This window comes from Peromyscus maniculatus, chromosome 9 (assembly GCF_049852395.1).
Source record: "Peromyscus maniculatus bairdii isolate BWxNUB_F1_BW_parent chromosome 9, HU_Pman_BW_mat_3.1, whole genome shotgun sequence".
Lineage (NCBI taxonomy): Eukaryota > Metazoa > Chordata > Mammalia > Rodentia > Cricetidae > Peromyscus > Peromyscus maniculatus.
In genome coordinates this window covers 24,640,546-24,654,655 of record NC_134860.1, presented here as the reverse complement: position 1 = coordinate 24,654,655, position 14,110 = coordinate 24,640,546, and the positions used below count along the sequence as shown (strand labels likewise).

Sequence of the window (14,110 nt, the reverse complement as noted above, 5' to 3'; positions counted from 1 at the left end):
CAATTGTCACACCCATGCAGAGGGCCTATCCAGACCCAGGCAGGCTCCACAGCTCTTGGTCCAAAGTTCGTTCATGAGTACCCACTAATCTGGTTTGGTTGTCTCTGTAGGTTTCCCCATCATCATCTTGATGCCCCTTGCTTATAGAATCCCTCTTCCTTCTCTTCGACTGGATTCCGGGAGCTCGGCCTGGTGTTTAGCTGTGGATCTCTGCATCTGCTTCCATCAGTTACTGGATAAAGGTTCTATGATAACAGTTAGGGTAGTCACTGATCTGATTACCGGGGTGAGCCAGTTCAGGCATCCCCTCTATCACTGCTAGTAGTCTAAGCTGGGGCCATCCCTGTGGATTCCTGGGAACTTCCGCTGAGCCGTCTCTCCAGCCCCATTCCCCAGGACCTTCTTGTAGCTTGTGCTTGCTACTCCCCGGCCCATCAGGAAGGAAGGACTATAACTCTCAAGGGGTGCTCTCCCTCCTCCCCGCAGCACCGCACTCCTCCTGGAGGTTCCACAACCCCCCAAACAAGCACTAGTTAGAGTTGAATCTCAGGCCCTGCGGAATCATCTTACACTGAAAGCAGAATACAAGGTAAGCCTACACAGGTCAGAGCAGCATGGAGAATAAACTAGACGTCCTGGGGTGTGGGCACTGGGCAACAGTAAAACATTTGGACTCTCTGTAACAAATATCATTTACCTCTTAAACTGTACAACTCCATTACTTCGGAACCTTAAGGAGAGTCAATGGAGAAATTCAAGTTCTCAATCTTCTCGTGGAAACATAAAAAAAGTAAAGAAATATCCAGACCCCACAGTCTAAAAAGCAGCTGGAATTTTCCATTTTCCTATTGTAATCCATTATTGCATACATTTCAAAGTATCTGCATATTTGCATATGCAGAACATGTTAAGTAAGCATGAAACTAGGAAGAGAAACACTCCGTGCTCAATGAGGCAGAGGTGAAAATGACGTTATCTACGGCAGGTAGGAAGGCAGGCAATGGTTGCTTCCAAATCCCTGAGGGATCTGTCAACGTCTTCCCAGTATGGATGATTGACACTGTGTTTCTCTTAAGTATCACCCCAAGAATCAGGGAGACTTTGGAGGCCAAGCCAGCAAGACCTTTCGAAGGTACACTTTCTCTTCTGACCTACACTCTATTTTCTTCCCCCAGGGGACTGTGCTCAATCCCACTGGACCGCTGGCCAAAGTACGGTGCCCAGGTGTGGGGTTGGAGGCTGTGGGGTTGGAGGCTGTGGGGGGTCGGAGGCTGTGGGGGGTCGGAGGCTGGGGGGTTGGAGGCTGTGGGGGGGGTTGGAGGCTGGGGGGGTTGGAGGCTGGGGGGGTTGGAGGCTGTGGGGTCGGATGCTGTAGGGTTGGAGGCTGTGGGGGCGTTGGAGGCTGTGGGGGGTTGGAGGCTGGGGGGTTGGAGGCTGTGGGGTTGGAGGCTGGGGGGTTGGAGGCTGTGTAGGGTTGGAGGCTGGGGGGCAGGGGTACCTCCACAGCTCAAGCCTGATGCCTGACGACCACACAGGCTTTGGCTCGGGAAACAAGAGCGAAAAGAGCCGGGTAGAGACAGGGAGATCACAGACGTGAACCTTACCCCAGCTGCCTCGAATTACATCTGTCCACACACGTATGTGAGATGCTGCTTAGAAATTAAACGAGGTTAGCTTCTCTTTATGAGCTCTCTTTCATCTCAGGAATTCAAAGCGTTTTGCCACAAAACTCCCATCTTTGCCATTTAAAAAATGTAAATGCGAAGTTCAGGAAAGTCCTTTAAACTTCTGAGAGAGGGGGAAAAAGTGCTAAAATAAAAGTAATTCCTTTATCATTCTAAGATCCAAGTGGCCCACCTAAGACCACACAGCCAGGGGAAAAAAAAAAAGGCGGTGTAGATGAAAGCCCTCCGCCTCCACTCCGATGGCCTGTGTCTAATTAAAATCACAATTACACCAAGGGCTGAGAGCGGTGACTAAGACTGTAAACCAGATGCGAAGCGCTCGGCCTGACTCACACAGGATATGTTGGATTTTCTACGACATTTGGTAAAAAGAAATTCGAGTCCCAGTCATCCTCCCCGACCCAGTAAACTCCCCCGGGGCGGGTGACACAGCGGACCCGCAGCCCGCTCTGTAGAGCCAGTGCGAGGAGCCCACCGGGATCCGGTGGTGCTGTCCACACACGAACTTTTTAGCAAGGAAAACCTTGGAATCTCCCGGGCTCCAGCTTCTGAGTCATTCGTGGGTGTTTGTTTTCTGGGGCCCTGGATTTGAGTCACCACCCTTCCTGCCGTTGGTCCTCTCAATTCAGGGGGCGATGAGAAAAAAGAAACAAGAGGAAACTGTGAGTTTGGACTAGACACTGACGGCTCGGCCATTCTACCTGCCTTTACTTTGAGAGTCGATCTTTCTTCGGTAAATGAGTGCGTAAGATTTGAAGACTATGGTGGAAAGAGGAAGAAAGGAGTTGAGAATGGAGTCTGTTAAGGATGTGACAGAGGCGGAAAGTAAAAATAGGCAGCTGCCTGCTGCGGGCTGGCGGGGCAGCCTGAGTCCACGGTCAGTCCCAAGACAGCCGGAAGCCTTCAGGGATCTGAAAACGCTTTGCATGTCAGCTCAGCAGAGTGTGGAGATTGAAGCTTGAAACTGGGCCTTTTGTATGCTGCAGGAAACTGTCCGTCATCCCTACCATATATAATTGAATGATGCTGGTAAGACTGCCTGCTGTTACCGTGTTCACCAGACTCAGAAAAAAACTGTCTGTGCCCTGCCTGTACAAATGACTGGCAGAAATGTCAAGACCGTGAAAACCAACTGAGGCTGCTCAGCCTGGCCACTGAAGGAAGGAGACAGTTACCTGATCGGACTCACTGTCATTTACAGGAGAAAGCTCTCATTACCAAGAGGAAAACAAAGATAAACTCCAGGTTGTTTTCTTGGGACATTGATATTTTTAAATAAATGGAATGCATGTTTGCTGAACATTTTTACATTAATGTCTTAGTTTGAAGACGTTAGGTTTGTTTGTTTATATTGTCTGGGTAGGGTAGTTTTACCTAAATATATGTCTGGCACAGTATGTGTGTGCAGGACTTCCTCTGGCAGAAGAGGGTGATATATTCCCCAGAACTGGAGTTACAAATAGTTGTAAGTCACCCTGAAGGTGCTGGGAATCAAATCTGGGTCCTCTGTAAGAACAAGAAGTGTTCTTAACTGCTGAGCGATCTCTCCAGTCACTATTTTCTTGCTTTTAAATGTAAAAATCTTTACATATTTTTTACATACAATCTGTGGTTATTACAAAAGAACTCCTGATCTATATACTTTGTAAACACACAGACACATGTAAAAGACACTCCAGGCCTCTTCCAAATCAACACACCTGACTTTATGGCTAACTATCCTGACTCTGGCTAGCAGGATCTATCTACTCTTTCCAGAATAATTCTGCTTATATCTCACTTAATCATGAATATACCTTCTCGGGAAGGAGGCTGATGAGACAGTCTCAGATTTTATCACAGCAGCCCCCACTGCTTCTAAGTTTGATATCCAGTATGTTCAAGAATCAAGGCCCCGGGGTCAAGTCTTCCAGGCCCTGGGGTCAGTGTTCCACGCCGACTTGGTCCTTTAGCCACGGAGCTACCAGAACTGCTTGCACCAGATTCACGTCACGCCTCTAGCACAGCTGACTCGGAGCTTCTCAGATGAGAGACTGGTGATGATCCTTGGGTTCTCTTGCAAAGGAGTGTGGGATTTGAGCCTTGAAAGTGTGGTCATCCTTACCAGATAAAAGAGGCCAGTTTCAGAAGTAGAGAAATGAAGTCACAGCTGGAGAGATGACAGAGAGTGCTGAGAATTAGAGTTTGTGGTGTCATGTGTCCTTCAGAACATTTGGATCACCACTCATTAAAGCATAGTGGGTTTTGTTGTTGCGGTTTCAATTATGATTTTTCCCTGAGCACAGTAGTGTATTCCTGGAATCCCAGTCCTTTGGAAGTAGAGATAGGAGGATACAGCTTGTTCAAGGCTAGCCTGGACTACATGGAATTCTGTCTTGATAAAATAAAACAAAATAATCACTCCTAAAGTTTTTGCTTTGTTTTTGGCCAAAGCTACTTCACATCTCATTTCTTTTTTCTTTTCTTTCTTCCTTCCTTTCCTTTTTTTTTTTTTTTTTTTTTTTTAATGGCACTGGTGTTTTGCCTGCATGTATGTCTGTGTAAGGGAGTCAGATCTCCTAGAACTGTATTTACAGACAGTTGTGAGCTGCCATGTGGGAACTGGGAGTTGAACCCAGGACCTTTGGAAGAACAGTCAATGCTCTTAATCACTGAGTTATCTCTCCAGCCCCCCACATCCAATTTCTAACACAAGAGAGAACGCTGACTAAATACATTTGAATGATGTAAGATTACTAAAAGTGTAAGTTTTTCTTAAAGAAATTTTATCCAAAGCACTATAAAGAGATACACATTTACTTCATTAAAAAATCTTTCAGTGAAGTGCTGAGTATATGGCTCGGTTGGTAAAAGTCCTTGTTCCTCATGTATGAAGGCCTTGGGTCGATCCCTAGGAGGTCTGTTGACACACAGCCATAATCCCTGGAGAAGGAGGATCAGAAGTTTAAAACCTTCCTCCCACAAAGAGAGTCTGAGGCCATCCTAGGATTTGTAGGACTTTGACTCAAAATCTCCAAAAGGCATTGGAGAGCTACCTCAGGGTTCAGAGCACTTGGCTCCTCCAGAGGACCTTACACTCACATCAGACAGTTCATAACCACCTATACCTCGAGTTCCAGGGGATCACTTGCTCTTCTGACTCCCACACATTGGGCAGCCAATGACACAGACACTCACATATGAACATTCTTTCAGCAAAGGTCTGGAGAGAATGCACATGGCGTGTGCTCCCTGAGTGCTATTTTTAGGGCTGTATGACAAGACAAGGGCGAATCATCTCTGCCCTTCAAGGAATGTGGCATCTTATTAGAGATGTAGTTAGCTGTGTTTCTATAGGAACTGAAGTGTCTTGTTCACTGAGTTTCCATGCCCTGTGAGAAGTGAGCAATACGAAGCAGGGATACTGGTTTTGTTCACTGTTGTATCCAAGCACCTGGAATGGATCTTTGCACAAAGTAGGTCCCCAAGAACAATTTACTAACTGGGTGTGTGCATGTGTATATGTATGATGTATATGTGTATTTGTACATGTGTATTTGTATATGTGTCTGGTTCTTTTCTTGAATAAATCTAGACAGAAGGAATAATAGAACTCAATTAAGGAAAGAAACATTAAGGTATTGGGGTGGGGGAAGAAAGCTTAATGGTCAAAGGGGATTTTTTTTTTTCTTTTTCTGTCTATAGCCTAGGCTGACCTTGAGTGCCAGTGCCGAGAACATGGACTTGTGACTTGTACCACCACACCAAGAAAGAACTGTTTTTTTGTTTGTTTGTTTGTTTGTTTTTTTGGTTTTTCAAGACAGGGTTTCTCTGTGTAGCTTTGTGCCTTTCTTGGAACTCGCTTTGGAGACCAGGCTGGCCTTGAACTCACAGAGATCTGCCTGCCTCTGCCTCCCTAGTGCTGGGATTAAAGGCGTGCGCCACCACTGCCCGGCTGAAAGAACTGTTTTTTTAATTTAACAGTTTAAGCTGGTTGTAGTGGCACATGACTTGAACCCCAGCACTCAGAAGGCTGAAGCAGGGGGATCTCTGTGAGTTTGAGGCCAGCCTAGTCTACACAGTGAATTCCAGAACAGCCAGGACTAGATAGTGAGACTCTGTCTCAAAAAAACAAAAACCAAACAAAATAATTAACAATCTGATGAGTCCTTATTGCCAAGCCTGATGACCTGAATTCAATCCTAAATCACTTCCACATGATGGAAGGAGAGAATGGACTCCTGAAAATTATTCTCCGACTTCAATACTCATGCATGAAGTATGAGCATTTGCACACACAAAAAATAATTAAATGTGGAAAACAATTAATTTAACAATTCGTAAAATTTTGCTAATGCTAGAGTTTCAGTAACTGATAATAGAATGAGTCACTGAACAATGATATATGTTCTGATAAGTACAATTTCATCACGTGCAAATGTCTAGTATGCCAACACAAACCTGGACAGGATACTGGGCAACCTAGTAGGCATGTAGGCTATGTAAAGCAGCCTCTTTCTCTTGGGCTGTGAGCCTGGACAGCACATTGCTGCACCAAATACTATAGGAAATTGTAGTGCAAGAGTAAGTATTTATGTGTGTAAACATTCAAAAACAGAAGAGCTAGCATAGTAAGTATCTTAGTTTGTGTGATAAATATCATAACTGTCTTGGTCAATGTTCCATAGCTGTGAAGAGACACCATGACCATAGCAACTCTTTAAAAGAGGGCATTGAATTGGGGCTGGCTTACAGTTTCAGGGGTTTAGTCCATTGTCATCATGGTGGGAAGCATGGCAGCGTGCAGGCAGACGTGGTACTGGAGAAGCAGATGGAAGTTTTACATCTGGATCCACAAGCAGCAGGTAGAGAGAGACACTGGGCCTAGCTTGAGCATCTGTGACCTCAAAGCCCACCCCAAGTAACACACTTCCTCCAACAAGGCCACATCTCCTAATCCTTTCAGCTTTCAAATATATGAGCTTCTGGGGGCCATTCTTATTCAAACCACCACAATAACCAAACAACTTGTGGAGGAAAAGGTTTATTTCAAGTTATATTTTATAGTCAGTCCATCACTGAGGGTAAAGCAAGGCAGGACTTGGAGGCAGGAACTGAAGCAGATGCCACGGAGAAAGGATGCTTACTGGCTTGCTTTCTCTGGCTTTCTCAGTCCTCTTTCTTATACGCTTCAGGACCCCTTGCCCAGGGATGGCATTGCCCAGAGCAATCATCAGTCAGGAATATGCTCCTCAGGCTTGCCTACAGGCCAATCTGTTGGAAGTATTTTCCCAATTTACATTCCCCCTTCCTAGTTTGTGCCAAATTGACATGATTAACTGGCACAGGAAACATGCCAACACCAATGCTCTGGGTGGAGGTCAAAGGTTGGAGGGCGTTTAAAGGGTTTCCAAGTTCTTGTGTCTCATCTTTATAAAGCATTGGAGGCTAGGGACATGAGGCTACACATAGAAATATTGACTGTTTACTAAAAGAACACTTCCATGGCTGGAAGTGAGCCAGACAACTAAGGTAGGCAGGAGACACACAGGCTCTGGGTTAGGAAGAGTTGAGAGCCTTTGTTTCATTTACATGATAGGTTTTCTTAACTGTGCTTATCCATTGCAAGTAGCTCTTGGTAGAAGGAATGATGTTTTAATCTGTTTTTACCAGTTGTTCCCTTTCATATGTTGATCCTGACTGCTGCCACCCTCCAGTCAGGACTCAAGCACTTGAGAAGTAGAGACAAGGAGCCTGAGCTATAAGACAGCCTGCCTTAAAAAAGCCAAAAACAATTAATAAAAGTGAAAAGGCGCACATTCGCCATGCACATGCACGCATGCACACACCTGCTCACCACAGTCTTATATATTTGAACACTTGGTCCCCAGCTGGCAGTGCTAGATTTTTCTCCAACTTGTAGTGCTGGGAATCGAACCAAAGACTATAACATGGTATGAAAACACTATCATACAGTTACATCCTTGGCCCATTTAAAAAATTATTTTTCCACTCATGTCCAGGCTGTTCATGTAGATTTCATCCATTTCTCCATCATTGGGTGATCCCCGTGTCTTTCTTGGGGTCCTGTTTTCCAGGTAGTGTCACTGGTGATGTGAGTATCAGTCCAGTCATCCTTGTTCCACATCTAGTATCCTCCTATGAGTGAGTACATACCATATTTGTCTTTCTGAGTCTGGGTTACCTCACTCAGGATGATTTTTTCTAGATCCATCCATTTGCCTGCAAACCCCATGATGTCATTGTTTTTCTCTGCTGAGTAGTATTCCATTGTGTATATGTAACACAATTTATTTATCCATTCTTCAGTTGAAGGGCATCTAGGTTGTTTCCAGGTTTTGGCTATTACAAACAATGCTGATATGAACATAGCTGAGCAAGTGCTCTTGTGGTATGATTGAGCATTTCTTGGGTATATGCCCAAGAGTGGTATAGCTGGATCTTGGGGGAGATTGATTCCCAATTTTCTAAGAAAGCGCCATATTGATTTCCAAAGTGGTTGTACAAGCTTGCATTCCCACCAGCAGTGGAGTAGAGTTCCCCGAGTTCCACATCCTCTCCAGCATAAAGTGTCCTCAGTGTTTTTGATCTTAGCCATTCTGACAGGCGAGAGCGAGAGATCCCAGCTGGATCAAGAACAGAGAGGGAGAACAAGGAATAGGAGACCATGGTAAATGAAGACCACATGAGAAAAGGAAGAAACAAAGTGCTAGAGAAGCCCACAGAAATCCACAAAGATACCCCCACAAAAGACTGCTGGCAATGGTCGAGAGACAGCCTGGACTGACCTACTCTGGTGATGGGATGGCCAAACACCCTAATAATTGTGCCAGAAACCCCATCCAAGTACTGAGGAATCTGGATGCAGACATCCATGGCTAGGCCCTGGGTGGAGCGCTGGGAGTCTAATTAGCAAGAAAGAGGAGGGTTTATATGAGCGAGAATTGTTGAAACCAAGGTTGGATAAAGCACAGGGACAAATAGCCAAACGAATGTAAACACATGAACTATGAACCAAAGGCTGAGGGGCCCCCAACTGGATCAGGCCCTCTGAATAGGTGAGACAGTTGATTGGCTTGATCTGTTTGGGAGGCATCTAGGCAGTGGTACCAGGTCCTGGGCTCATTGCATGAGTTAGCTGTTTGAAACCTGGGACTTATACAGGGACGCTTGGCTCAATCTGGGAGGAGGGGACTGGACCTGCCTGGACTGAGTCTACCAGGTCGATCTCAGTCCTCGGGGGAGGACTTGCTCTGGAGGTGGTGGGAATGGGGGGTGGGCTGGGGGGAAGGAGAGGGGGGTAGGAAGGGGGAGAACAAGGGAATCTGTGGCTGTTATATAGAACTGAATAGTATTGTAAAATAAAATAAATAAAATAAAAATTTAAAAAAAAATTATTTTGAGATAGGGTCTTACTAAGCCCAAGCAGGCCTTGACTCTATTGCATCTGCCTCCTAAGTAACTGAAATCACAGATCCATGCCACCTCACCTGGCTGACAGGGCTGTTTGGGGAGGTTATGGAACATTTTGACTTCAGGCCTAACTGGTGGGTAGGGCTGGAGGGTATACTTGGAGGATAACAGCTCCGCCCCTCCTCCCTGTCTGGCTCCGCCCCTCCTCCCTGTCTGGCTCCGCCCCTCCTCCCTGTCTGGCTCCGCCCCTCCTCCCTGTCTGGCTCCGCCCCTCCTCCCTGCCTGGCTCCATTTCCTTGCCTGCAGAGGTGTGGACCAGTTGCAGAAATTCCCACAAGCACAGACCAAGATGTCCCAGCTGCCATGACTTCTCTGCCGTGATGGATTTTCTTAGCACTCTGAACCACGAGCCAAACTAGTCCTTCCCATCTCAAGCTACCTTGGCCTGGTATTCTGGCAAACAACTCAGGTGGGCTTCTAGAACCAATGGCGCCTGCGGGACTAGAAGTTGCTCAGAGTGAGCTGGTCACTGGGCTGAGTTAGTTGCCTTCTGACATAATGCCACTACCAGAATACTCAAACCCTGGGCTTTTAGGCAATGCCAAATGTACTAAAATAGCCTCCTCCAATATGTTAAAACAAGTTCACAGTAACTATTGTGCTTCATGAGCTTTTAACTATTTTTAACTTTCATAGTAATTTAGCTTAAAATATGCTTAATACAAATGCTATCTTCATATCTTCAGCATAGGAGCTTCTCTCTATTTTTAAACTTTTTTTTTTTTTTTTTGGTTTTTTTGAGACAGGGTTTCTCTTGTGTAGCTTTGCGCCTTTCCTGGAACTCACTTGGTAGCCCAGGCTGGCCTCGAACTCACAGAGATCCGCCTGCCTCTGCCTCCCAAGTGCTGGGATTAAAGGCGTGCGCCACCACCGCCCGGCTAAACTTTTAACTTATTAATATTTTCATTTATTTTTTTAAATGACACAAAGATGCACATTAGCCCATGGATCCTTATTGCCACTGCCTGCCACCTCATCATATTTCCCAGCAGGTCTTCAGGAACAGGAAAATACATGGCACTGCTGTCTCCTATGATGACAATGCTTTCCTCTAAAATCCTCACCGAGCTGGAGCTGTTTGTAGTTAACCATTTCAATGAAAAATATCACGTAGAAAATACATAGTCTAATAACAGCCATTTATCATCATCAGGTGTTGCGTACAGCACATAATTATATGTGCTGTGTTTTTAATGGGATTGGAAGGCAGTTGGTCTGTTTACACATGCACTACCACAAACACCTAAGTAATGCATTGTACTGTGATGTCACAACAGCTGCTGACAATAAGCTTCTGTCACTACGACAAACATGCCTGAGAAAGCAGCTCAAGGAAAGAATAGTATATTGGGTCCAAGTCTCAGAGCTTCTAGTCTGTGATCACTAAGTTCTGCTGCTTTGGGCTGGTGATGAAGCATGATATCAGCTGAAGCAAAGCTGCCAACTCCTTAGTAGACACGAGGTAGGGAAGAACAGAAAGGGGCCAGCGACAAGATGTGTCTTTCAGAGACACATTCCCCTGTAACCTACTTCCCTAACCCGGCTCCACATCCTAATGGTCCATTAAGTGATGAATTCACCAATGGAATATTCCATTGATGAAGTTAGAACTATCTTCGGAGACACTTCACAGTCAAACAATAGCCACCATGGTGGCACTTATGCAGCAGATATATTTATAGCTCCCTTAGAACTTATGGGACCACTGTTGTTTTTAAGGTTGATTGCTGGCCAAAGCGTTCTAATGTGGTCTACAACTGAGTCTGTATCCTACTTTTATCTGATCTTATTTTACTTATTTACAGATATACTTCATTATAAATTCTCCCCTTTATTATTCCTTCAATTTTATCTAAGCAAATGGAAGTCCAGCCCAAAACTGTATTTTCCAGTGTCCTTTGCTTCTAGACTGTTGTGTGACTACATTAGGATATTAGCAGGAGTTTCACTTCTACGTCATGATTTTGAGAGGCCTAAGGGAGAGCTAAGTGTGTGTTTCAGTGGTGTGGCACACAATTAGGATACACAGAGCCCTGGCTTCACCCCTCAGCTTGAAAGAAAAAAGAGGAAGGGAGTTACAGTGACAAAGAGACAAGAAAAGACACAGAAGCCTCTAAGTCTGTCAGGGCCTGAAGACCACGAGTCCAAGGCTGGCCTGTGTGAGCTTGTTATCTCAAAAAGCAGAAGGGGGCGGGGAGGTACTTGTCAATATGCCAAGCCACCTGAGTTTGATACACGAGGCAGAAGGAAAGAACCAACTCCCATAAGTTGTCCTCTGACTTACACAACATACATAAGTAAATGTTTTGTTTTTGTTTTAAGAAAAAAGGAAGAGAGGGAGGGAGGGAGCAGAGAAAGCATGAGTAAGCTGGCTCCTGGCCTTTCTTCCTTCTTAAAGACTGAGATGCAATGTGCCACAAATTCTGGATGCATGCACTGCTTAGGGTAACAGAACAAGATCTCAGGAGGCATCCTGGAGACCAGCAGCTGCCACAGCTGTCCTTACAGTTAGTCAGGTAACATGAAAGCAACGTGCTCTTCTATCTTACAAATGCCGTTCCTCAGAGGTCATAGTAATAAAGAAATGATCAGCCTGGAACACTTCCTATCTTTGAGTACTTCACATAGTGCTCATGACCTGCAGGGTTTTTACAGCTCAGTTGGATGCATCTATCATATTTCTCATTCACACACTCAGCTTCTCACTCCTGTGTGGATTCCCACGCATCCTTAATATGAAAGATTAGAACCTGTTACTTGAGTCCTGTTACCCACTCATTCTGAGTCAGTGGCTCTCCACACAGTGTAAACTTGTTCTCTAATTCCTTCTGCAAAGATTAGCCTGCATAGCAAGATGACACTTGCCTCGAGGGAAGGGACTCTGCTCTTCATTTTCAAGCCCCACCAGGCAGAGCTTAGCACAAGATTGAGCAACTGTTAAGTACCACATAAACGCTCCACCTCTATAATTAGGATCTCCATAATTCACTGGTATTCACATACTGTCACAAATGACTGGCTGACATTTTGGTTGTGTAGCCTAACGTAATAGCCAATCTTCATATGTCAAGGTAGTCAGCAAGACAAGCCTGTGCTAAGTTCCAGATGCAACAAATAGGAGAGGGCACCACAGTAATTCACCGAAAGGGCAGGGAAAGTCTCTGGAGGAGCTGGCCCCTGTGCTAGATGTCTTGATGCCAGATGGCAAATTCTTGCTAGAAGCAATAAAGAATGAACTCTGAGTTTATGGCCCAGAAGGACAGCCTCTGCAGCCTTAGGGAACACAGGACAGAGTGTCATGCTCAAACTCTAAACCATAGGCAAACATTTCAGTCTCAACAGATGGTGGGTTGAAGTCTCAATAGAACTTGAACTTCATCAAGGACTAGGGTTCCTGGCTTTTTCTTGGTCCATGCCTACATCTTCCAGGCGTGGGCCATATTTAGCGAGCAAGACAAGTAGAGAGAGGTGGAAATATCTTTGTAAAAGAAGAGAAAGTTGATCCAAGTGGAAAAGGAGCACATGAAGCTTGAACAGCAAGTCAGGAAGAAGCCTGTGTTCCAATTCACAGCTCACAGCTCACACAGCTCACAGGCTAGCATGTAAGGGAACAGGTGTGTTGACTCATCTTGGTTCCCTTTCTCTTGGGAGCAGCTAGTTCATTCTTCTCTGCGCATCACATTGCCCTGCCTCCCACCTGACAGAAGTGATGTGGGACTCAGTCTGGCCAGTGAGCACACCACCCTCCTGGTTGGTCTAGAACAAGTATATTCTGACAGTAAGCAGGTAATCTGCCAGGGGAGTCCATGGAGGGTGGGGGAAACCCCAGGCGGGGCAAACAGGCTGAGTCCCTTTTCTGTGGCCGTCAAGACAGTAGATTTGGCTGTGTGCTGAGCCTCACGGCACTTACAGAGAAGACAGCACCGTGGGAATCCTGAGGATTGAGCTTGCTGTCTTGTGGCCAGTTGTCTCTGAAACAAAATTCCCCACCCCTTGGACATCCCAGTTGCAGGGGCCAATGAATTCCTGTTTTAATCAGACATTATGCACAGCTGAAGGAGGGCCGATTCAGGTAGATGAAGGTAAGTGAAGGTGGTGTCTGAATGAACACTGTGGCATCGATTTTAAAAGAAACAAACGGAGCCATTTAAAACAGGAGCTGTTAAGGCAGTGCAATATGGAAAGAGAATACCATTGACATAGCCTCCAGCGTTATCACTTCCTGGTAATATGACCACATATTGTGAGCACAGTCATTACTGGCACCTTGCTGGTGGCTGTGAAGGCAAGCCGAAGTACACAGCGTCTGCCATGACAGCTCTTCTGGCAGTGAGGAGCCGGTGACAGTGGTGAACAGAGAGAAGAGGGAGGAGAGGGGAAGAAGTAGAGGGTGAGAGAGAAGCAGGGCAAAGGAGGAGGAGATGGGAGAGAATGGGCAGGCAGGAGGAGGGAGTGAGGTGCAGAAGAGGAATGCTGTTCTACAGTTGGCCAAGGAAGGGGCTGACTAGGACAGCAGAGGGGAGGCGGATATGGAAGGGTGGGTTGGAGCTCTGTTACGTGTCACTGGGCTCACACCAAGACTGGAAAGAGAGTAGCACAGAGGAAAATGTCACCTCCGATTCGAGGTAAAAATGTCTGTTGAACTGAGCAGATTTGAACTTTATCATTTGTTTCAAATGCCGCCAAACATAGGAAAACCAACCATAAAAAGTAGCTTTGTGTTGGGGGGGGGGTGTGACAACAAATTTTCTTTGACTAAAATTCTTCCTATTGACCACCAACTATGTAATCTGTGGGCCTCATGGAAACTGAAAATCCACGAAACTTCAGAGGATTTGAATTGTTCAAATCAGGGAACGCTTTCCTTTCCCTCACATCCATTTCTTGGTCTGTCATTGGGGTTTTGTTATTATTGCTGATTGAGATTTGGTGTCACATTCATTTATACATGT

At 45.6% G+C, this 14,110-nt stretch overlaps 1 long non-coding RNA gene across 1 annotated transcript; it reads left to right on the top strand.

Moving 5' to 3' along the window:
• The first annotated feature begins 998 nt into the window (after positions 1–998).
• LOC143267147 (uncharacterized) lies at positions 999–4,093 on the top strand. Its single transcript, XR_013042059.1, has 2 exons — positions 999–1,132; positions 2,315–4,093. It is a non-coding gene; the product is annotated as an uncharacterized LOC143267147 (long non-coding RNA).
• The last annotated feature ends 10,017 nt before the right edge of the window (positions 4,094–14,110 follow it).